The 23,682-nt window shown below is 34.6% G+C and overlaps 1 protein-coding gene across 1 annotated transcript in view; it reads left to right on the top strand.

The window, feature by feature from the left end:
- LOC136828740 (irregular chiasm C-roughest protein-like) overlaps window positions 1-23,682 on the top strand; it is a 212,209-nt gene that overhangs the window by 11,250 nt on the left and 177,277 nt on the right. The window lies entirely within an intron of this gene.

The raw sequence follows: 23,682 nt of genomic DNA, 5'->3' as shown, positions 1-23,682 counted from the left end.
ATTTTCGTCGTTCTTTATACATATATTTCGATATCTAAAAAAAATTTACTGACGTTCTCCCTCTCATGGACATTAAGCCTTACAAGCTTATTATATAAATACATTTTTATTTCTATTACATTTCAAGCATATTTAGGAGTTCAAATAAAATTAATGAGCTGATTACTTCACTTTTTACAGGTTAATCACCCACTTTGTGATACGGGTCATTATTAATACGGAGTAAATAAATACTTTTTCAACAATCAGATAATTCATATTATCCACCAAAATAGTTCTTTAGGGAGTGTAAATAGCTAGAAACGAAATTAGTCGTAGGTACCAGCAATTAACGAAATTTGGTATCACCATTGAACCCAACTGCTTGTTGTTCGAGAAGTTTAGATTGCCCTCATTTTCTTGGTACTGAGAGGTCGGGATCAAAATAATAGCCTTGATACAGTGGTGAGCTTTATCAGCCCTGTTTTATCTTATTAGGGGGAAAATATGCTATAAAATAAAATTTATGGTACTAAATAAATGTACTGGAGATTGTTTATGTAGATCACACACTCAAATAAAAATTAAAGTGAAATCACAATCAGTTACAAGCTACATGAATGCCTTTAGTAATGCACACATTATTCACATTATTCCGCGAGCATGAGCCTTCTGAGTTAATAATATACGTCATTTTACCGACTAGCTTTTTCATTCTGCTTTTACTAAGCGAATTATCTCCCCCCACAACAATGCATTGGAAAATACTCGTGAGTCCCTAAATATGTAATACTGTAATATGTCCCAATTCGTTGAGGCGATTGAAAAAATTGTTCAAACGACTTTTGATGTTTGGTTGACGGGAAACTTGGACGTAATAAGCTTATCGGAATTCTTTTGCTAAATGTATTTCGCGAAAGATTTTCCATGAAAATCAGAGGAAATATTTTCATGAAGAATCTCTGTTGCACTGTGTACTTTCATCAAGAAAGAAAACATGCACATACATGGTTGCATCCAGCTTTCTGTTGATTACACTGCACTGACAATTCCAGGTCAGAGAGAGAGAGAGAGAGAGAGAGAGAGAGAGAGAGAGAGAGAGAGAGAGAGAGATAAGGTGAACTTGTGGCCTAATCCAATTTGCATCACAAATTCCGGGAGAGTCATTGGACGAGGCCGGTCTGGTGTGAGAAGAGGGGAATGGTTTCTACAGTTAGAAACTCGTACTCGTTCTCGTTTGACCAGGAAAACTCCTTCGATTTGGAAAAGCGTGTATTGTCCTTCGACTCTGAAATGTCTGTCTCTTTCAGGGTTAATTCTGTCTTATCATTTTGACTACTAGAGGATAGTTGTTTCTAAGGATTATTTGATTATATTTGACAATCGAGGATAATCCCATCAGGGATGATTTGATGGTAATTTAGCGATACGCAGTAATTGTATTCGTTCCCTTTGATGGATAATGACCAAGAACGGGGATATTATTGTTATTACACTTATGATGGTATGATAGAGAGAGAGAGAGAGAGAGAGAGAGAGAGAGAGAGAGAGAGAATAATTGCACGTAGATAACGAGATCAATTCTCCTATCGAATTCACCAACAATGATGATGACAGGGTAGAAGAGAAACTCGATAGCAGAAACTGAACGAAGGGAAGTACAAAGAACAAAGAAGAATAAAGAGGAAAGAACAAAAATATTATGAAGAAGAATGAGTTGAGGGAAACCACATAGATAATTCACGAGCAGTGGTTTTAAAAGACCGGAGTCCGTCCTCTGTCAAAGCTCCAAAAGAACGGAGAACAGAGAACAAAGGCAGGTCGCAACTATAAAGAACCAGGCCCGAGCTTCCGCAAGGAAGAGCTGCCGATGCTTTGACACGGCGACTTAGAACATTCGTGGATTGCTTTGCAGATAACGTCGAAGGAACTGGGGCATGCTAAGTCTCATACGCTGGTGGCGGTAGAGTGTTGGAAGTCGTTATTATTGTTATGTTAAAGGGGAAATTTCAGGTACCCCCTTTAAAATGAGAGAGATTGAGAGAAAGAGGGAGAGAGAGAATTTGATGATGCTGATGATACAGCAATAATGAAGGTGGTAATGAAAGAGAGGGACGTGGGGAAATAAACAGGGAACTTACAAATGAGAATGTTAGCTGGTTCTGCCAGAGGAGAATACCCCTTCATATGTATATCATTCTTCTAAATTCTAATACTCACGGTGCGTTAGCGCATTTCAAATGAAGGTCACTTATCGTTCTGGTAACAATAAATCATGAATGATTTCAGGGAAGAAGTTGTAGTAAGAGTCAACTTCGATTTGGAGACGCTTGTGATATCATCAATATGACAACCAATAGACCTTTTTTGAATTTCTTGCCTAAGGAAATTTTGGATATAGAACTGAGAATTGTTTTCAGATCTCTGTTATTTCCCAAAGTATTATCCTCTTAGTCGAAATTCGTATTATATAATGGCAGGTTGGCGTAAATTAAGGCATTTCTTGAATATGGATATAGTTATATGCATAATTAACGGATGATAAGCTATAACATTAAAATCTGTCAAGTACAAGAGATTTTGTGACTTGACTATGCGACATATTGTTTTCTTAGATGAGTTCCATTATGTCCCAAAGTTTAGCTTGCTATCGTAGATCATTGTATAAGGACAGATACTTAATATTCTTATTCCTTACCTCAGGTGTAAGATGACTTGGCATACATTGAAAGTAGTCAAATAAATGAGTATACGCATGCTCAAAACTTCATATTTGCAAGAAGTTACGCTCATAAATGAGTTAGAAAAGGCCAGACAAATGATTTAAGATATTAGTTACCACGTTTATAAATTCAGACGCCGTGACTCGCTGGTAAATGATTGGGCTCACCCCTGCAAGGTTCGTAGTTTAACCCTGGCTGCCAACCACCGGTCAACCCAGCTGCAAGAGGGTATAGACCTTGTCTAGGTCATGAAAGGTCAGGAGGTGGAGGTGCAACGTTGTGGATAAAAAAAAAAAAAAGGAAGTGCACGTGGGTGGAGTGACTGATGTTTGCAGTAACTTTAAATGGAAAAATGAAGAGAAACTGTGGAGACTGGGGAAAGAATTTGAAAGTGTTTATAAGAACAGAAATATGAAAGTGGAAGCAAGCAAGAATAAGGCTATAAGTGTAAGTGAAAGTCAGAAAGTTGGGCAATGGATTTTAATAGGGATATTGGATGAATAAAAGCAATGGTTAATTCATTCATGTGTTTCTGAGTAAATGTGACGTATTACTGGCAGGATGAGAGAAGAAGAGAGCAACAGGAAAGGTGAAACAAGGAATACAGCTGGTACATGCAAAAGATTTAGAAGAGAAGAAGAGTGGTTTTTCTGTGTCAAAAGTTGAGATGTACAAATGGACTGTTGATACAACTCTCCTTTACAAAAGTCAAATGCAGATGTTGAGAGAAAAATAAAGGAAAGAGACTGAAGCCACTGGGAAGAATTGCGAAGTGCATATCAAGGAGTAGGTTTGGACGGGGAATAAAATGCGAAGATATGTATAAAGAAAAAGTAGGAAAGGAAAAGATACATGGTAATTTAACAATGAATACCTAAAATACAATTTGCTTAACTCGTATGCAGTCTCTGTGACTTTAATTCTAACAGTTTTATTTTTATGAACTGAACAGATTGAAATTCAGGTGCAATACATGAAGCTTGAATAAAAGAAGCTAATCTTTTGTGATTACGACAGACAATGCTCATTCATGTTACAAAATTTGGTCATGAATCCTTTATAATTCAAAGAACTTTTATGAAAACGCCATAACGCATGTAAAATCTGTCATATTTGAAGTGCTTAAATAATTTATTAGGTCTTTCGCTCCTTCGTCCTTTAGTAATGGACTGCTTTCGCTTTCACATTTGAAACAACTACAGCATGTTATAGAAAATTTTATTAAAAATAATGATAAAAGATTATAACAAACCATATTAAATACGAGTGTGGCAAAATATGCTAGGTTATATATTTAATTACAAAACAGAACAAAAATATTCCACCACTTTCAAAATTGTAAATTACTGTATTATAATTTGCTCCAACCACAAAAATACTTATTACTTAAAGATTGTAACTTAGAGCTTTGTAACTTTGTGATTATAAGAGAATTTATCATATTCTTCACTGTCTTTAATTCATAAAAAAACACCTTCCGACTAAGGGTTGAGTATTCAGAGTTAATTGTTTCTACGAACCAAAATTTTCTAATTTCATTGAAGAACGAACAAATGAATTACTTTTACGTAATACTTCCGGAGCTTGAGTGCATAATGACTTGCATTTGAGACTTGGAACATTAAAGCATATTTGTCAAGTAATATTTTCCTACGCATTAGCTTTCTTTCTTTTAATCACTCATGGACATTTTACCCGCAAGATTCAGTTACTGTGCCTGTCCTGTAATATTATGAGCACAGAACCAACTCTGTTGCTATAGAGTTACTTCTCTCAGTACTGCTAAGCACAATATTTGAAGCATTATAGCGATCGTTTGATAAGCAATATATTTCTTACGTCTCCAATTAACGATCACATTTAACTTGGGAAATTCTACATGAATATGAGGAAGTCCAGGTAGCCTTCTTACACAGAATTAATTAATAGGACCCTTGGCTATGTATAGCTCCTAATAATTCTTTCACCTCCTTTTAACGTACTTCACTGGTTTCACCTGAATTTGAGTCTCTCTCCTTTTGAAAGTTTTTGACAAAAAGGTATGGCGTCTTTATGAATATGCTTCTAAATTTCATTTCATTACGAATGAACGTAATAGCTTTTAAAAATCTAGGAACCCTTACAGTTCCCAGTTACCTTCAAGTACTACTCCTGCCTCTCGCTTATTTATGTAATACCTTACCAGGTTTCTCATTCCTTGTATGACAATAGATCCTAGTTTATACATCATATTAATATAACTTTTGGGTAAATTTATACTGCAAACCATAATCGCATTACGAAGTTGAAAATGTTTTTCCTAATTCATTAGTGATGCTTTGAAAGTTTCCCACTTTCATTTCGGTAGCTAATTAGTATCTCAGTTGCTAATTACTCCAGAGGCTACAGGACATTTTGCCTTCACTGAATCAGTGTTATAAAGTTAAGTATATCTTAGTTTAACCAGACCACTGGGCTGATTAACAGCTCTCCTAGGGCTGGCCCGAAGGATTAGATTTATTTTGAAGTGGCTAAGAACCAATTGGTTACCTAGCAACGGGACCTACAGCTTATTGTGGAATCCGAACCACATTATAGCGAGAAATTAATTTCTATCACCAGAAACAAATTCCTCTTGTTCTTCACTGGCCGGTCGGAGATTCGAACTCGCGACCAACAGAGTGGTAGCTGAGAACGGAACCCGCTCACCCACCGAGGAACTCACTGAATCAGTATACTGGTCCCCCCTTATATCACACAATTATGTGGGACTATAGTGAGAAATTGGGGTTTTAGTTGTAGGGGAAAACAGAAAACTAGTGCTTTGTGTTATTTTGAAAACGTTCATCAAATCTTACCTTTATCAGAATCAGAACTTGCAAGAGGATCATGGAACTTTCACCGATTAATTACAATACCACACCTGTCTGTCTTCTTGATACGCTAAAGACGAATTGCACTTCGAGTAGTCCAAGGACTTAGGAAACACTAGAATCCCACAGAAAAGTATTAGCCTGTTCGAGTGAAGCACAAAATTTTGCGTGAAATTTTACAATACGGCTGAAATAATCCAAGGAACAAAGTAAAACGTCTTCACTAAAGGGGCCATGACCAACAACTGCAGCCGGTTTTTTCAAGGAACGCCAGAATTTCCCTCGATTGGTGGAAATTAGAAACAAAGAACCTGTCGGGTTTCAGCATTGTCCGTCCCCATATTTCCAGATGAAACTAACATAAGACGTTCAAACTACCCTAGGTCCACTTGCATGAACGTTAAAGATCAACATAGAACTTCGGAAAAGTCCGAATGGGTAACGATATTCATCGGTAGAAATCTCTGTAACAGTAAATCTGCGATAGATTTTAATATGATATTCCTATTTAGACTTAAGAACAAAGAAAGAAAAACCCCAGTTTCGTGTTTTGGAATTAAAAAAAAAAAAAAAAAAAAAAAAAAACTTTCTACCAAGCAGAACCAGTAGCGATTTTTGTAAAGGCTATATGCTTTGGAGATTGACTTTTATTCCATTCTATATTAGTTAAGAAAATCTCGATGCAAAAAACATTTTCGTGGAAAGGATGGCAATAAAATGAAACAGGGTCGTTCTCTTAATTTTATATTTTTTATTTGAATGTTTCCTTGAATGCAAGTTCTCATCAAGATCACTAGAGTCCATCGCCTACAAAATAAAAAAAAGGAAAAAAGAGCGTCTCTCCTTGATAATGGCAAACTTTGATCGCATACTATTTTGCTGTTAACTATATCTCACAGGTATCTCAGTTGCTAAGTACTCCAGAGGCTACAGGACATTTTGTCTTCACTGAATCAGTATAGGGATACAATACTCATTACCACAGATACGATCCTAATTACGAAAAAATTAATCAAAAAGATTTAAGTGCAGAGCCCAAAGAATATATAATACAAATTCGAGACAAGAAAATCGACCACTAATGCAAATTGTCATTAAGAGACTGCTTTACTTCCAAAGCAAAAATAACTGGCGGGGCCTTACATCACAAAAATGAAAAGAAAAAGAAGCAAAAATATTCCTCGACATAAATGGAACGAATTTCCAGCATTTTATCCTGCAGATATGAAAACGTTCAAATCGATCCTCGTGGAATCCAATGAAAAACATTCCTGTAAACATGAAAGATATCAGATGATTCAGCTGCCGTTACTTTGATCACGGGATTTCATGACAAAAGCTTCTCACTATGAATGATCAGTTTCACACATTGATGACAATCAGTTGTCAAGTTAGATGCAAACTCACGATTATAACTTTGAAATTATTATAGCCATCATATACCGTGATATCAATGGCATCAAGTAGGAAACGAATACTGCATTTGGACGTAGAATACAAAGCAACCTTGAGTGAATTTGCTTAACACAAATCATTTTTGGCAGTCAGAACAAGGGCTGAATCCCGATAATGAGCATTAAAAGTGATAAATAGCCCTTTAGATTATACTATCATCTCGCTTAATGAGATGATGTATTACTCCGATCTGCTTTGCCAAATTCTATGAAGGAAAACAACCAGTTCTATTTGACAAAAAGATATAAGGTTACATTCAAATGATCACGGCTTCAATAGGACTGAAATTCGCGGGAAAAACAGGCAGGAACTGAAGTAAGAGGGTAATTGCATTCTAATAGTATTAAAAAGGCAAATGAAGCACTGATATTGGCATCCGCTAACAAAGCAATAAAGGGAGGAAACAAAAATGAGATAGCAACAGATGCAGTCCGCGCTGCCGAAAGCACCAGCCTAGAATTCATGGAGTTTAAACCCAATGCATGAAAGGCACAAACGTTTAGCAATACGGAAGCCTCTGTCATTCTTTCTTTTAGACAGTTACAGCATTAAATTTGGCTTTTACTGCTACTTTTTGTTTTTGACCTCATATTTACTAACCAAGAGTGGACGGGAATAGCTCAAATGTTCAATTCTCTTCAGAGAAATTGTTACTGCATTTTACCGTGACTGGTCAAAGCGTTACACAGAAGATAAATAAAACCCCTTGAACTTTTGACATACCTTGATTGCAGAGGCGAACAGGTATCTTCAAAATAGAATTTCATTAGCTAAGAGCAAAATAAAAAGAAGCCGAAAGAAAAGCCCAAAACAAAATTAAAAATTAGGAAAATGATTAAATGTAAATGAAGTGAGTGAATGGTGGGGGGGAGGGTGGAAGGTGTTCTAGGGTCCCAAAAAAGGCGACGAAGTAATTACCAAATGGAATTCTTGAAATCTGGTGTTAAGGCAAGTGATCTATAGTTTATGGAATTCGAAGAAGAGGAAACATAAAAAAGGACATTTCAGATGCATAAACGAGGAAATGACTGAACGAAGCTTACCAAACCAGAGGACAATGGAAAAGAGGAATTCGTGGATAATGAATTTCTGTTTCTTTCGGTAAAAAGGGGAAGTGAATTATTAAAGAGAAATTCAAGGGTATGAATGGAAAAGGGAATAAGTATCAGAAAACGAATTTCAAAGTCATTTGAGGAGAAGATTCAGGTGATCTCTGATGTAGTGACGCCAAAAGAATGCATTAGTGAAATTAAGTTTAAAGACTATGTGTAGTAGAACGAATATGGAACCATGAAAAAAAGGCTGATGCCTGGATATCGAGTACGAAAAGAATGAAAAGCAATTTTGGAAAAGGAATGCCAGGCTTTTGATTCGAGAAGGGAGGGGGAATGATGCAAATGCAATCATAGTCTAGATGTCTAGGGGAAGCATGACTTTTGATGAAATTAATTTGAAAATGAAGATGTTGATAGGAAGAAATAATGATCAAAGATGAATCCAGCCGAGATCTCAATTCCGTATGCCTATATATATATATATATATATATATATATATATATATATATATATATATATATATATATATATATATATATATATACATACACACACTCTGCTGATGAGCCTTCTGTAGAAGCTTTCTGCACTTGGGGTTCATCTACTGTTCTGTAGTTAAAGTGCGAATGTGGCGGTGATTATGTCTTGTCTCTTTTCGAGATGATCCACTCATATATATAAATACACAAATACAAATATATTTGAAATATATATATATATATATATATATATATATATATATATATTATATATATATATATATATATATATATATACATACACATTAATATGTGTAGCCTATACTAATATATATACATACACACATATATATTGTTACAATGTGTACCAAGTACCTGGTTATTACACAACTAATCACAATTTCAAAATTATACCTCACCTCAGCCACATACCTGAACTCTCATAAAAATAAGAATTACGACTGAGTACTCTAAAGGTAACAGTGATCCTTAAAAAGCTCATGTGTGAGGTATCCACTATTAAACAACAAATATAATAGTGTAAAAAGGAATCATTCCATCAAACAACTTTAACTGTTTCCCTGGTCTTATTTCACTTCAGCAAAACTAAAGGAACAAAACATGTTTAAACTTTGCCTTACGCACACAATTAATCCTATTCACTGGTGGTCAATAAATGAAACATTGTCTTTAAAAATATTAAATACAAAAATTCATTGTTAAATTCAAAATTTACAATCAGAATTCCATTCTGAAAAATTTACTATTACTTGAAAACAATACAAAATTTAAATAATTCTTGAATTAAATTATTAAACAAAATTAAATTACAAAACTTTAATTTACCAAGAAAATTAAATCACAAAACTTCAATTTAGCAAGAAATTAAATTAATGAAGTAAAATTTACACTATCAAGAATAACTCAAGAATTGAAAACAAAAACTCATCGCAAATGAAAATTAAATCAAGTCTGCAATGTCAAATTATAAAGAAATATTTAAAATGCTAAGTAAATAAATGTTAAACCATCAACACAAGAAATGTGCAAAATATTAAGAGATTGCAAACACAAAAACACACAAAATACACAACAGATTTATCAGTAATAATTTCACTAAGGCAAAATTTCTCTCAAATACACCTTATTATACCAAGGTAATAATAAGTAAAATTCACTTTACCTTACACAAGCTTGTGAAAACCTTTGTAAAATCCCTTTGCAGCTGCTTGAATTCACAAAACATGCTTTTTTACCGGGCGCCTTTACAATTTAAACAATTTCACTAACTTCAGATCTCAAAAGCTATATTTCATACCAGTGACCACAAATATATTATGTTAATATTACTCTCTTTTTAAGAATTAGAGAGAGAGAGAGAGAGAGAGAGAGAGAGAGAGAGAGAGAGAGAGAGAGAACCAAACTGATCAGTCTCAAAAATCAGAATGAATATGAATGAATCTGAGGATCCCAGTGTGAAATTCAACAGTCATCTGATGTCATTAAGGCATTTTGGGGACGAGATACGAAAGCAACACATTCTGAACGCAATCGGGACCATACATGATGTAATCGATCATGAGGTCTTACTCTCAAAATTGCATACATGACCAGAGCTATGAAATCTTAAACATGATCAAATAGATGGCAATTGTTATTTCCGACCTGTCAACGTGTGAATTAAAACAAAGCGAAAAAACCCAACACAATGCTCTTCTCTTATCTGAACTGGTGACAGATAAAGTAAAACAAGCCCCTTGCTAGGACACAGGTGTTCCTGACTACGTTACTATGCTTTTATCAGGAAAGAAATTAGTAATTCTAAATTACGTTGTTAAGTCATCTAAAGCATTAATTCTTTCGAGATCTGACACTACATACGACATTCCAACAATCATTATCATTACACATAATACATGATAAATGAAAGAGTAAATATTATATATTACAAGGCCACATCATGAAATTCCTCCCCCCCACCCGAAGATTAGTTATCCCAGGATTGAATCCAACGATTCACAACGGGATAAATAATCTGCAAAGACATTATACAGTTGTAGGCATAAAGACCACCTGGTCAGTCTCTGATTGATGTTTTTCATCTTATTGATGAATGAGATGGATTGTGGTCAGACAACACTAAAATTTTTTCATTCCTAGGTAGGTTCACATACACTTCAAACTTTTTCAATGCTGTGATTAATGCTACGTTTCTTTTTCAATTGTTGAGTAAGTTTTCTGATGTTTTTTCAACTTTGAAGACATGAAACTTACTAGATGGAAAATATGGTTGTCATCCTCTTGATGCATCAACTTGTATCACAAACTTTTTATTGAAGTCTGGAGTTTGAAGCACTGGTCTTGAAGTTAAGATGGCTTTAACCTTCTCAAATGATTCTTGACATTCTGGAGTCCAAGCAAACTTTCTTTTCTGACTTGTTAAGTCAGTTAAGGGAGCTACTACGTCTGAGAAATTTGGACAGAATTGGCGATAAAATCCTGCCTTGCCCAAAAATTTTTTTAGCTGTTTCCTCGTAGTTGGGGGGGGGAGCTTTGTGGATACCTTCTGCATTAGCAAGAAGGCCCTTTCCAACTCCAAATCCCAAATACTGAACAGTTGCCTTTCCAAACTCACTTTTTTGTAAGTTGATTGCTAGTCCTGTTTTCAGCTCCCAATGCGTAGCCATCATCGTCCTCTGTAGATGAAGTTGTCTGTGTTATTGACACTGTTTCAGTTTTAGTTTCTGAGAAGTAAGGCTTCAAAAGATTCACATGTATCTTCCGCTGTCGTTTCCTTCTTCCTGGTGTTTCAATCACATAAGTTCGATCACTTAACTTCTTTATTATCCTATAAGGACCTTGAAACTTATTGGTTAGGGGAAATCTTTTCACCTGTAAGAACACTAGAACTTGTTGTCCTACACTAAAATTTCTTAACTTAGTCTTAGCATCATATCTCCTTTTCATTTTCTCCTGACTTATTTTCAGATTTTCTAAAGAGAATTTTCTAATTTCTCTGAACCTTTCCCTCAAATTCTTCACATATTCTCCTTGGATTTCCTCTTGATTTTCTTCCCAATTCTCTGCAAGAATCTTCATTGGACCTCTCGCGTCTCGACCAAAAATCATTTCATTTGGTGAACATCCCATACTTTCTTGATAAGCATTCCTAACTTCAAATACATTCCAACAATCATTATCGTTACACATAATACTTGATAAATGAAAGAGTAAATATTACATATTACAAGGCCACATCATGAATATATATATATATATATATATATATATATATTATATATATATATATATATATATATATATATATATATATATATATATATATATATATATATATATATATATATATATATATATATATATATATATATATATATATATATATACAAAATCTGAGATGATGTTGGTAGCTCAACCGTAGTAACCAAACTACCGTCTTTTTTTATTTGGGACTCTGACCAAGCTCCCTCACTTGCAACATTTATCAAGGATAAGTCCAGGGATAATTATGTTGTCTCTGAATTTTATTTCATTCGTCAGTCTTTGCTTGCTACTGATAAACTTCTTCAGACTATAATAAGAGAGGAATGTATATTTACATCGCACTATACGAAATGGAAGAGACAAGAGCAAAACCAAATATTTAAAGACAAATATTTATGCATCAAAATAATCAACAGATATCTTTCAGCTCCATGATAATCTAACATTTGAGTTATGCTTCCAATGTCATTCGGAATGAATGAGATGATTATTTGTGTCACAGATTTCCAGTCACGCTGATCTACGAAAATTTTTCTTATATATATATATATATATATATATATATATATATATATATATATATATATATATATATATATATATATATATATATATATATATATATATATATATATATATATATATTCATACTAGCTGACCAACCCAGAGTTGCCCGGGAATACTCAGAACGACAGTGGATCATTCACTTTAGAAAGGGAATAACACGTGGTGCTGTTTTCATTAACATGTCCTAGCTAAATCAAAACAACCCCACTAAACTAAACACCCCTAAATCAAAACAACCCCCACTAAACCTAAACACCCCCTAAATCAAAACACACCCCCACTAAACCTAAACACATCCGCACTAAACCCAAACACGCACCTCATTTAACTGAAATAACCCCACTAAACCTAAGCATACCCCACTAAACCTTAGCACAACCCAACTAAACCAAAACACACCAACACTAAACCAAAACACACCCCACTAAACCCAAATACACCAACACCAAACCAAAACACACCCCAACTAAACCTAATCACACTGTCTGCTAAACCTGAACAACCCTCCCACCAAACCTAAACACACCCCCACTAAACACAAACACACACCACCCACTAAACCTAAACACACACCCAGCTAAACCTAAACACACGCCCAGCTAAACCTAAACACACCCTCGCTAAACCTAAACACATCCCCCACTAAACCTAAGCACACCCCCGCTGTACCAAAACACACCCCAACTATACCTAAGCACACCCCCACTATACCTAAACACATCCACACTATACCAACCCGTGACTCAAAACACACCCCAAATAATCCTAAACACATACACCACTAAACCTAAACACACCTCCACTATACCAAAACACACCCTTGTTATACCTAAACACATCCCCCACTAAACCTAAACACACCCAACTATACCAAAACACACCCCCTCTATACCTAAACACATCCACCACTAAACCTAAACACCCGTCTAACCAAACCCAAACACATCCTCCACTAAACAGAAACACACCTCCCACCTAACCTAAATGCACCCTCCACTAAACCTAAACACACGCCACACACAAAACAAACACACCCCTCACTAAACCTACAGTAAGTGCACCCCCACTGTACCTAAGCTCACCTCCACTAAACCTAAACACACTCCCCCCATTTAACCTAAACACACCCCTCACTAAACATAATGCACCCTCACTAAACCTAAACTCACGCCCGCTACTAAATCTAAACACACCCCCAACAACCTAAACACCCCCTAAATCAAAACACACCCCACTAAACCTAAATACACTCCTTACTTAACTGAAACACCCCACTAAATCTTAGCACACACCCACTAAACCTAAGCACACCCACACTAAACCAAAACACACCCCTACTAAACCTAAACACACCATCTGCTAAACCTAAACACCCTTCCCACCAAACCCAAACACACTCCCCACTAAACATAAACATACACCACCCACTAAACCCAAATGCAACCCCATTTAAACCTAAACACACTCCTGGTAAACTTAAACACATCCCCCAGTAAACCTAAATACATCCACCACTAAACCTTAACACCCTTCCCACCCAACCTAAACACATCCCCCACTAAACATAAACACCCTATCCACTAAACCTAAATGCACCCTCCACTAAATCTAAACACAACTCCCACTAAACCTAAACAAACAGCACTCACAAAAACTAAACACAACTCTCACTAAACCTAAATGCACCCCCACTGTACCCAAACTCACCCCTACTAAACCTAAACACGCACCCTCTAAACCTAAACACACATCCAAACCTAAACACACCCCTCACTAAACCTAAACACACACCCCACCAAATCTAAACACACCCACACTAAACCCAAATACACCCTCACTAAAACTAAGCACACATCCCGCTAAACCTAACCGCATTTTCAAAAATATATTTCTATGGTCTCGAGTACATGAAACGAGGTATGATAAACCCGTAGTTTTTTTTTTTTAAACCACATAAGTTACAAAGGGAAGAGGGAAGGGGGCGGGGATACGGGTTTGAAAGCTAACCTATCATCTAAGTTGGGTTAAATAATTGCCACGTGCCAAATTTTGTCTACATTGGTCAAGCGGTTCCGATTCCTCTAACGCACAAACATACAAGCATTCACTTTTATATATAAATATATATATATATACTGTATATATATATGTGTATGCGTGTGTGTGGGTATGTTTGTTTGTGCGTGTGCCTGTTTGTCAGTCTGTGTTAGTGGTGAGAATGTAGTAAAGGGAGAGTGTCTGTTTTGAAGTGAACAGCCTTTAGACCTTTCTGTCGTTAGAGTCGTTGTGAAACTAGTTTTTATTCATCGTGAAAGAGGTCCTTTCTTTCACAGTCTGATCCGATCGAAGACCATCTCCCTCAGTGCGTCATTCAGGTGAGGCACTTGAAAAAAAATTAAAATCACCGTCTGTGTTCTATATTGACATTTCTTTCCTGGGTTTTGTTGTAGATTCTAATATGCTCTTATTTCAAGGCTGTTTGTTGTCCACTTCATTCGTTTTTATTTCCTCCTCTTCTGGATAGTTGCTATTTACACTTTTAGTGGGATTTCTTGTTGTTCTTAATTTGTTTTTGTTAAGTTTAAGGCTCATCTTTATTCTCTTGTTTGTGATAAATTTATTTTGTTGCTGTGCAATGTATAACAATTTAATTATATTCTTTATTTGTCATTTAGGCTGACTTTTCTTGAAGCTTTAATTTGTCTACTTTTTTTGTTGGATCTTTCACCAGTTTTGTCGGTATGAATTTTTTTCTTTTTTTGAAAGTACTAAATCTTACAACTGACTTATCAATTATCAGATGAAATTGATGTTGCTTATGCTACTGATGTTCCCATTTCATGATTATGCGATACAAAACGCAATTGCCAAAAATGATTAAAATTTGTTGGGCAAATTCTTATCGTTTATTATTCTTATTGTTGTTTTATGATATACGTTAGTGATCATAACATTCCATGGCACAATTATTGCTGCTTGCTGTTGTTTAAATAAGGATGGTATTCAATAGTGTCTCTTGGTTGTTTATTATTTACTAATATCTACATCATAGTATAGTCTTGATTTCCTGTGGGAAAGAATGCTTGATAGAAACGTTTTGCAAACGTGGCTCATCAAGACTAGCAACTAACTGTTTCAAAAGACAAGTGTGATCACCATCAGGACTCATCCAAAAGAGCCAGTAAAGATCGGCAAAAAAATCTTGCTAACGAAATCATAACAGAATCACCAAAAGATATCGACAGAAAATGTCGAAAGGACAGAAATGACAATGAAGATTCTAAACAAACATAGTAAGATTGAAAACTTACGGTCAACAAGTTCTCCATAAATGTGAAATATAAATAAAAATAGAAAAATATAAATTATCAAAGTAAAGCAAGTATAGATTAACAATATAAGACTCATATGTGAAACCAAGATCAAGAATGATAACGGCAAAGAAGGCCAAGGACTTTATTTAATGAAGGTCAAAATAGTACAACTAAAGATAAATAACGTCCTTTCCAGAAACAAAGCAGAATGAAATTAACAAAGCCATCCCTAAAGACTGACGAAGGACTCCAAACATAATTCACAGTGAAGGGAAAATAAACATCAATAATAACGTAAAACCTGAGACAAAGAAATCGTAAAGATATACAACGAACAATGCGTTAAAGGACAAATAAAGATCTATGATAAAAAGAGTGAATATGGAGAGGGTTAGAAAAAGACTGCCAAAACGGGAAACGAAAACTTTTTAAAAAATTCCTCTAACAACAAACGACCACCTTCAGGGAAATTTTTGATCAATATCAACGCATTACACGGTTATAAAACCCAGTTGAAATATAAAGAACTACAATGAAATAAAAAAAAAGGCCGAATAGAGATTAAAATGTTGAAAGTTAATGTTTTACTACAACATTAACTATAACAAATCACCAAAAAATAAAGGTGAAGGAAATATCAACAAAAACGTCTTCAGTCTAAAACATTATAATTATATACTACCAGTAGCGGCTAGAATAATAACAACAGCAACGACACTAAAATAATAACATACAGATCTAGCTAGAGTTGCTTCATTAAATATAGATCTACCACACAAGACTCTGGATACGTAACTGTTGGAAAAACACACGAAAAACAACACGTGGAGGAAGAATCTGCTTCTATTGACCTGGAAAAAATATCTCTGGGACAACAATGAGTCACGCCAAATGAAAGGGAGAGAGAGAGAGAGAGAGAGAGAGAGAGAGAGAGAGAGAGAGAGAGAGAATTCATCGGATTTTATTTCTCTGCCTAGACATGGTCTGAAAATATTGTGCCTTCTGTTATAGCATCACCGAAGCCGTCCGGAGGGTTGGCGAAATCTTATGGTAAGAAAGAAAAGGCAATGCAATGCATATATATATATATATATATATATATATATATATATATATATATATATATATATATATATATATATATATATATTATATATATATATATATGTGTGTGTGTGTGTGTGTGTGTATACCAATAAGATGTGGTCATTTGTCACCCAAAAGAGAACGTCTTTGAATTGTGACTTTATCATAACAAAGATTTAAAAAAGATGTCTTTTAAAGAAGATTATGGAGTAATGACCACTGAAAAAAGAAAAACTCGCATACAAAACTCATGGAATGTGGATGAAGGATAAAAGCAAACCCATCATTGAAGTCGGTGTTTTTCGTGTAAACAAACTCTACTCCACGGGCCGTAGAGATTGCTGTGAGCAAACATCCGGTGCGCGCAAATAGGGAAACTCGTACGAACGCACATGCACACAGAACTATTCACTGCTTTCGTTTATAAAATATTAAAATTCTTTAATTAATTCTGACACAGTGATTAGTATGTATAATTACTGCACATAAACTTGATAGATAGGCAGATAAGACGACAATCTAACTTTACTTCCAAAGACAGATATTGGCCTATTTCCATACTGTACATGCATGTGTGTGTGTATATATGTGTATATATATATATATATATATATATATATATATATATATATATATATATACATATACATATATATATATATATATATATATATATATATATATATATATATATATATATATATATAATGTTAGTGTGAATTTTTGTTACATGCAGGCGTAATGGCTGAGTGGTCAAAGTCGACTGTTTATCACTGTAACCTATTTAGACCAAAGGCTCAGTGTCGAACCTTGGTCGCGGCATTTGCACTTACCAGTCATAATTATCCTTGGATGTCAGTTATTCCCAAAGGTATAGTAAAGTGGATATTAAACGATATTCGTGGTCATATATATACTGTATATATATATATATATATATATATATATATATATGTATACATATATAAATATAAATATATATATATATATATATATATATATATATATATATATATATATATATAATATATATATATATATATATATATATATATATATATATATATATATATATATATATATATATATATATATATATATATATATATATATATATATATATATATATATATATATATATATATATATATATATATATATATATATATACACACACACACACACACGAGCTTCCCTTTTAAGGTGGAGAGGTAGGCCACCAATCTAAAACAAAATTTATAATTGGCTGACATGTCAGCTTAGCAAGCCTAGTGTCTAGGAAGATTTTTTCTCTCTGTTCCTGTGTCCGTCGGTCCATTTCTTTTGTTTTAAATCCTTTACCTGGTTGTTCACGAGTCTCTCATTGTTTATGGATGTTGGTGGACTAGCTACATTTAGCCAGTTTATATCTAAACGCTGTTAAGGTCGAATAACCGGAGAAGTGGGCAGAAAAATGGAAATGGTGGTTTTTGTGAGAGACTCAATCAGTTCGTTATTGAATCTTGATTCCCCGGATGACTGAAGACGATATCTTTCCATTATATAAATGGTTTTACTTCAGGTCTCTGTTTGTGTTGGTCTGTATGCTGTCTAGAGGTGGCACCCCTCTTTCTATGATGTTGGATAACCTTTGTAATAAGGTTCGTAAGATTTACAATATGCTACTGAACATTTACATGTGATTTATATATTATGTAGGGTACATGATCATTCTGATTTTTATAACCGTTTCCTTTGGTAACCACTTCATTTTAGGTATTAACAATTTTAAGGAATTGCTAATTTTAAGGAACTGCCTCTACTTTGCTCCACTTCGTTCACATTTTAAAAACTTGGCAGAAAACGAGAAAATAAAAAATAAAGTTACCCTTATTAGTATGTAATTTGCTACAACGGGTTTAATGCTGATATATTTATTAACCTAAGCCTTTTTTGGAAATCTCTGTTAATGAACACATCTTGAAAGAAGAGTGGTGTGGCATTGTTGACATTCCTCACAGACAAACATTTCGTTGAGGTTCTTATTCTCTTTAAACCTGAAACATTTTGGAAATGCAGCTGGAGAAAACATATCAGAGGCCTTTGCCTCCTCCTTCTTTGACAATTTTTTCCCATTTTCCACGTCTCCAGCAGTTTAGGCATCGTATCTTTCTCCAATCACTGCGAAAATTGACAGTTGTTTTGGAAATGTAATTCTTATTACGAAAGGAGAAAACAGGTTACGATATATCAGTTTTTATTTGAAACGAGCTTCGTTCTACCTTCATAACAATACTGTCGAGCTCATAAGGATCATTATACTTTTCATGGTTAAGAAAGAAAGATACATTCGTTATTGGCACGAATGCTGACCGAAGAGTTACTAACAAACTATACTGATATAAAAATGAAATATAGAGAAATACTGTACACTTTACAGTAAAAATAGAGATTCTGGCGAAATGTAAAGGTTAAGAATCGGGGTTATAAACAAAGAAATTATCAAAATTGATTGAATGTGTAAACAAAAAACAAATTTGCAAACAACGGAGGGTCGTTAGGCTAAAACCAAAATAACAAAGGCAAAGGTACATATAATTATATAATTACCACAACTGTGTACTCAGCCGTAGAAAACAAGATTCTTTTGACTCGGGGAATGTGTTTCTGCCTTCCGCTGTTTAAATATTCTAAGAAATTCACTCTGTATACTTTGAAAAAAGACTTTTAAAGAGATAGTAAATAATAATAAAGAGCATTATTCCCAAAATATCTTCAGCTATTCATAGAACTGCATATCCAACAGAGATATAAACTAAAAACAATAGAAATATTGTTCTGTCAGAATCAGATAAAGGTAGTGGAACAGCTCAGTTATCAGAGTTGATTTTGTTGGTTAAATGGACGGATTAGTTTCAGACAATTCAAAATTTGAATCATAAAAACCAATAGGAGGAAAGGGGTAACAATCATCGACCATCACTGAATTCAGATTCCTGCATTCAGTGATTATCACTATTGCTTTAACCTCTCCATCAGGATTAGGAGTTAGAAGTCGTGTTAAAACTTATAGGGATTTAATGTATTTCCCTGATTATTTACAAATATTTTCCAGAAGGAATGGATGAAAAGTTGTCTTTAAAAAATATCTTTGAATGGATAAAAAGGGTATGACAAATTAACGTATGTTACATTTTCTTCATTATTGTTATAATACCTTTCCTTCATATACCCGTTGACTTCTATCATAATTTCTAAAGGGAAAAAATAAGCTTATTAAGCTCTCCTTAATTTTCAGTGAACTTCAACCGAAATTTAATGTTTTTATATCATGCTGTCCTCCATTATCTTATCTTTATCAATACTGACTGTACTCAGTACTCTGCTTCGTAAGATTTTTTATATGATATGAGGAAAGCTACTTGTCTTACAAACGGGATTTCTTTATGGTACTTTTGGTAGTGATGTTCTTAATAGTTGTTGCAATTGTGCAATAGGTAGTTGGACACATTATGAAGAGATGGCATTGTTAACAGCCATTTTTAAAAGTTAAGCCAAGAAAAATGAATTAAGCATTAATAATTCTGGGAATGCCAAGATGAAAATCTGAATTTTGTGCAAGTTTTAAAATGTCTCTCTGCAAGTCACAAGTAACAAGTAGTCGTTCACCACCGCCAGTTTTTATTCTCTCCTCTTACCATCTTATGCCAAGAAACACTCCCTGACGACCCTATGAATCTATCATGATATTTTACAAAGTCCTCACCAATGTCTCGTTAACCATATTCTCCTTGTATTCTCTTTTCACTTCCTCTCTCTCTCTCTCTCTCTCTCTCTCTCTGAAATTCAGTCCTCTGTTTAATTTTGAGTATCAGAGACGTAAACGTGTGGATCAGCGGTTTCCTCACTTTAAATAAAATACATATTTTGGTATGGTTTTAATTTTTTGTTTGTCTCCTTGAGTACTTGCTTTATCACAGATAGAAGATAAGGCACTGAAAGATTGCGCTATGATCTATACGAGTATTTATCAAACTCAAGTCTTCTGTGCATTTACTGAATACAATTTTCCAATGCCTTATCTCTTATCTGTGACAAAGTAAGTACTCAAGAAGACAAACAAAAAATAATAACACCATACCTAAGTATATATTGTGTTTATAGTGAAGAAACCGCTAATCCACACGTATACGTCTGTGACACTCACAATCAAACAGAGGACTGAATTTCTCATCAACTCTAAGCTCTCTATATACCTTACAATTCATGGGATTGATCAAATGAATTTCTGCTCGGATAACAGCTATGACATCATTATCAATATCGTTTCCTCAGGTGTATTTACAAAGACATTAGCCTTTGTATGCACTTGGAATGGAATAGAAAGGTCTGACGTCACGGAATAATAGGGAATGTTACGTATTGTTACCGAACTCCAAGTCCACTTGAGAAATGCAGTTATACATATGTGAATATGTTGACAAAAATAGTCACTGTATGAATACGTCGGTACATGCACCTTGGCACACTGGATTTTATTGACATATTTTGTCGAAATTATATTAATCTTACTATGTATCCAGTGTGATATTATACTGTTCTTGCTCATACTACTATTCCTGTTATCTCCCTTAAGACTTTGACCTTAAATAGCATTGACTATTTTGAAGAAATGTTCCATATAGCCAACTTAGTCACAAAAGCAGCCCCCAGCCGATTAAAGTAAATAAATACATAAATAACAAAGAACGAAAGAAAGAAAGAAAGAAAGAGAGAAAGGAAAAAAGCAAACAACAAACAAGAAAAGAATTGCTCTCTAGTCCAACAAAACTCTTCAAATGGATTGCTTTTGTATTTTTCTTGTCAAGATACCTCGAGTTGAGTTCCAGTGCACCTGGGTCTGAAGATTTATATCTGTCCAAATTGTTTAATTGTGGGGCGTACTTTAATACTAAAAAATACCCAGTCATTCGAAACCAGCCAAAACCTGGTTGAATTTTTTCCTAAAATTAGATATCGAGACAGAACACAAGTATTGAGCTATCAGAATTGTTTTGGTGATTCTAAAAAATTCTTTAGTCAAGGTAACCGTAAAGCATGATTTTGCATGACAGAATCTTCGTAGGCTAAACGTGCAAAACAGAATTTCATTCCGCTTTCAGCAAAATACCCAATATGAATTGTTTCCTTAAAAAAGAAGTTACGTTTATGTTGCATCGGACCCTCCCTCTCTCTCTCTCTCTCTCTCTCTCTCTCTCTCTCTCTCTCTCTCTCTCTCTCTCTCTCTCTCTCTCACACACACACACACACACGCAAATTACACAGGTGTCCAGACCCAAACTTATTAACAAAGACCATCTTTTAACCTAAGTTATCCACCAAACATATTTATTTACCCTTGAAGCCCTCTGAATACTGATCTAAATAACGCCCCTCTTATAACTCCTCAAACAATAATTTCATATTGCGGATCCAATTTATTAACTGAATAAATACACAATGTTCGATATGCATTACACTGTGAGATGAAACTCAAAACCTTACATCATAGCCAGTAATAAAAGAGAGGGATAAGACCTTGCTGTTTTAACAGGGAAAGAGTTTAGAAAAACTGATCCTAAGCTTGCACTTAGAAAATCTATTTCAGGAGTCTGATAAGAATGCAGCATTTACACTGGCCTTCATCTTTTACTCTAAAATGCTAACCATAGACTCCAACTGAAAGAAAATATCATGAGGGTCTCTTATGTGATGGTATAAATAGGGAAAGAGCTCGCTCACGGCCACAGGGAGTCTAAATCATGGAAGAATAAAAACGTAATTTTCCTCGGCGATGTTTTGGATACACAGGAAGCTTGAGAAGAGAGAGAGAGAGAATGAAATATCACTCTCCAGCGTATTTACTCTTTATTGGTAGGATTTATTTACTCTGCCGACGATGGACTGCTCTGTTGCAACACCTGCAATACACAACGAACTGTTTATAATTTATTATTAGATTTTCTCGCTTGCTTTCAAATATTTATTTAATCTTTCACTCTGGGCGTATTTGCATATGTAATATAGTAGATGCCTTTCAGTCTGCAAGTCTACCTAACTATCCAACTACTGTTGAAGAATAGCTGCAGTCTGCACTACCGTACATGTATGAACTTGCTCTTTTTGTTTCTTTTCTACGTAAAGATACAAATTCTGTTCTACAGTTATTTGCTTGAGCACAAACATGTTTTTTCGAATATAATATCCTAATGCCTTTTCCTTATTGTTTACTTCAGTAACCTAATTCTCTAATTATAAATTCTTTCACACGTATGACATTTCTTTAATGCAATTTTTTCCTCTAAAGAGAGCGTGGCTTCGAAGAAAAACAAAACAGCAACTACAGCCACATCTATTCCCCAGAGAATCAAGAATAAGCCCTTGAGGCATGAGGCGTTCTATTCTTCACCGTGCTCATAAACATACAAAACCTCGTCAGTATCATGCAACATGACTCACTTATTCTCTCTCTCTTTCTCCTAGTTTTCTGATTTCTTATCCCTTCCTGATATGGCTAAGGTTAAAACATATCTCTAATCCGTCTTTGCTAGTATGTTAACTTTTTACCGGCTCTTCCTTCTATCAGCAATTTTTTTTTTTATACTTTTGACCTTCCTTACAAACCCATACTTTGCAGATGATCTATTTCATCACGTTATCCTTTTCAGTTCATTTAAGTTGAGCCCTAATTCACTTCTGTAGAGCAGCGTTGGATTAACAGTTTTATATCCTGCTGCTTCTTCCCTTGCTTCCTCTACTCAAGGATTCATCTCACTTCGCCTTCTTCTGTTTTCCTTAACATTTACTCACAAGTAGCCATGCGAACTAACTACCCGAATTATTGTCCCAGTCATAGTTACATTCATTA

The sequence above is a fragment of the Macrobrachium rosenbergii genome, chromosome 43 (genome assembly GCF_040412425.1).
Source record: "Macrobrachium rosenbergii isolate ZJJX-2024 chromosome 43, ASM4041242v1, whole genome shotgun sequence".
In the NCBI taxonomy this organism is placed as follows: domain Eukaryota; kingdom Metazoa; phylum Arthropoda; class Malacostraca; order Decapoda; family Palaemonidae; genus Macrobrachium; species Macrobrachium rosenbergii.
Note: the sequence above shows the minus strand (reverse complement) of the source record. Positions and strands in the feature narration are given on the sequence as shown.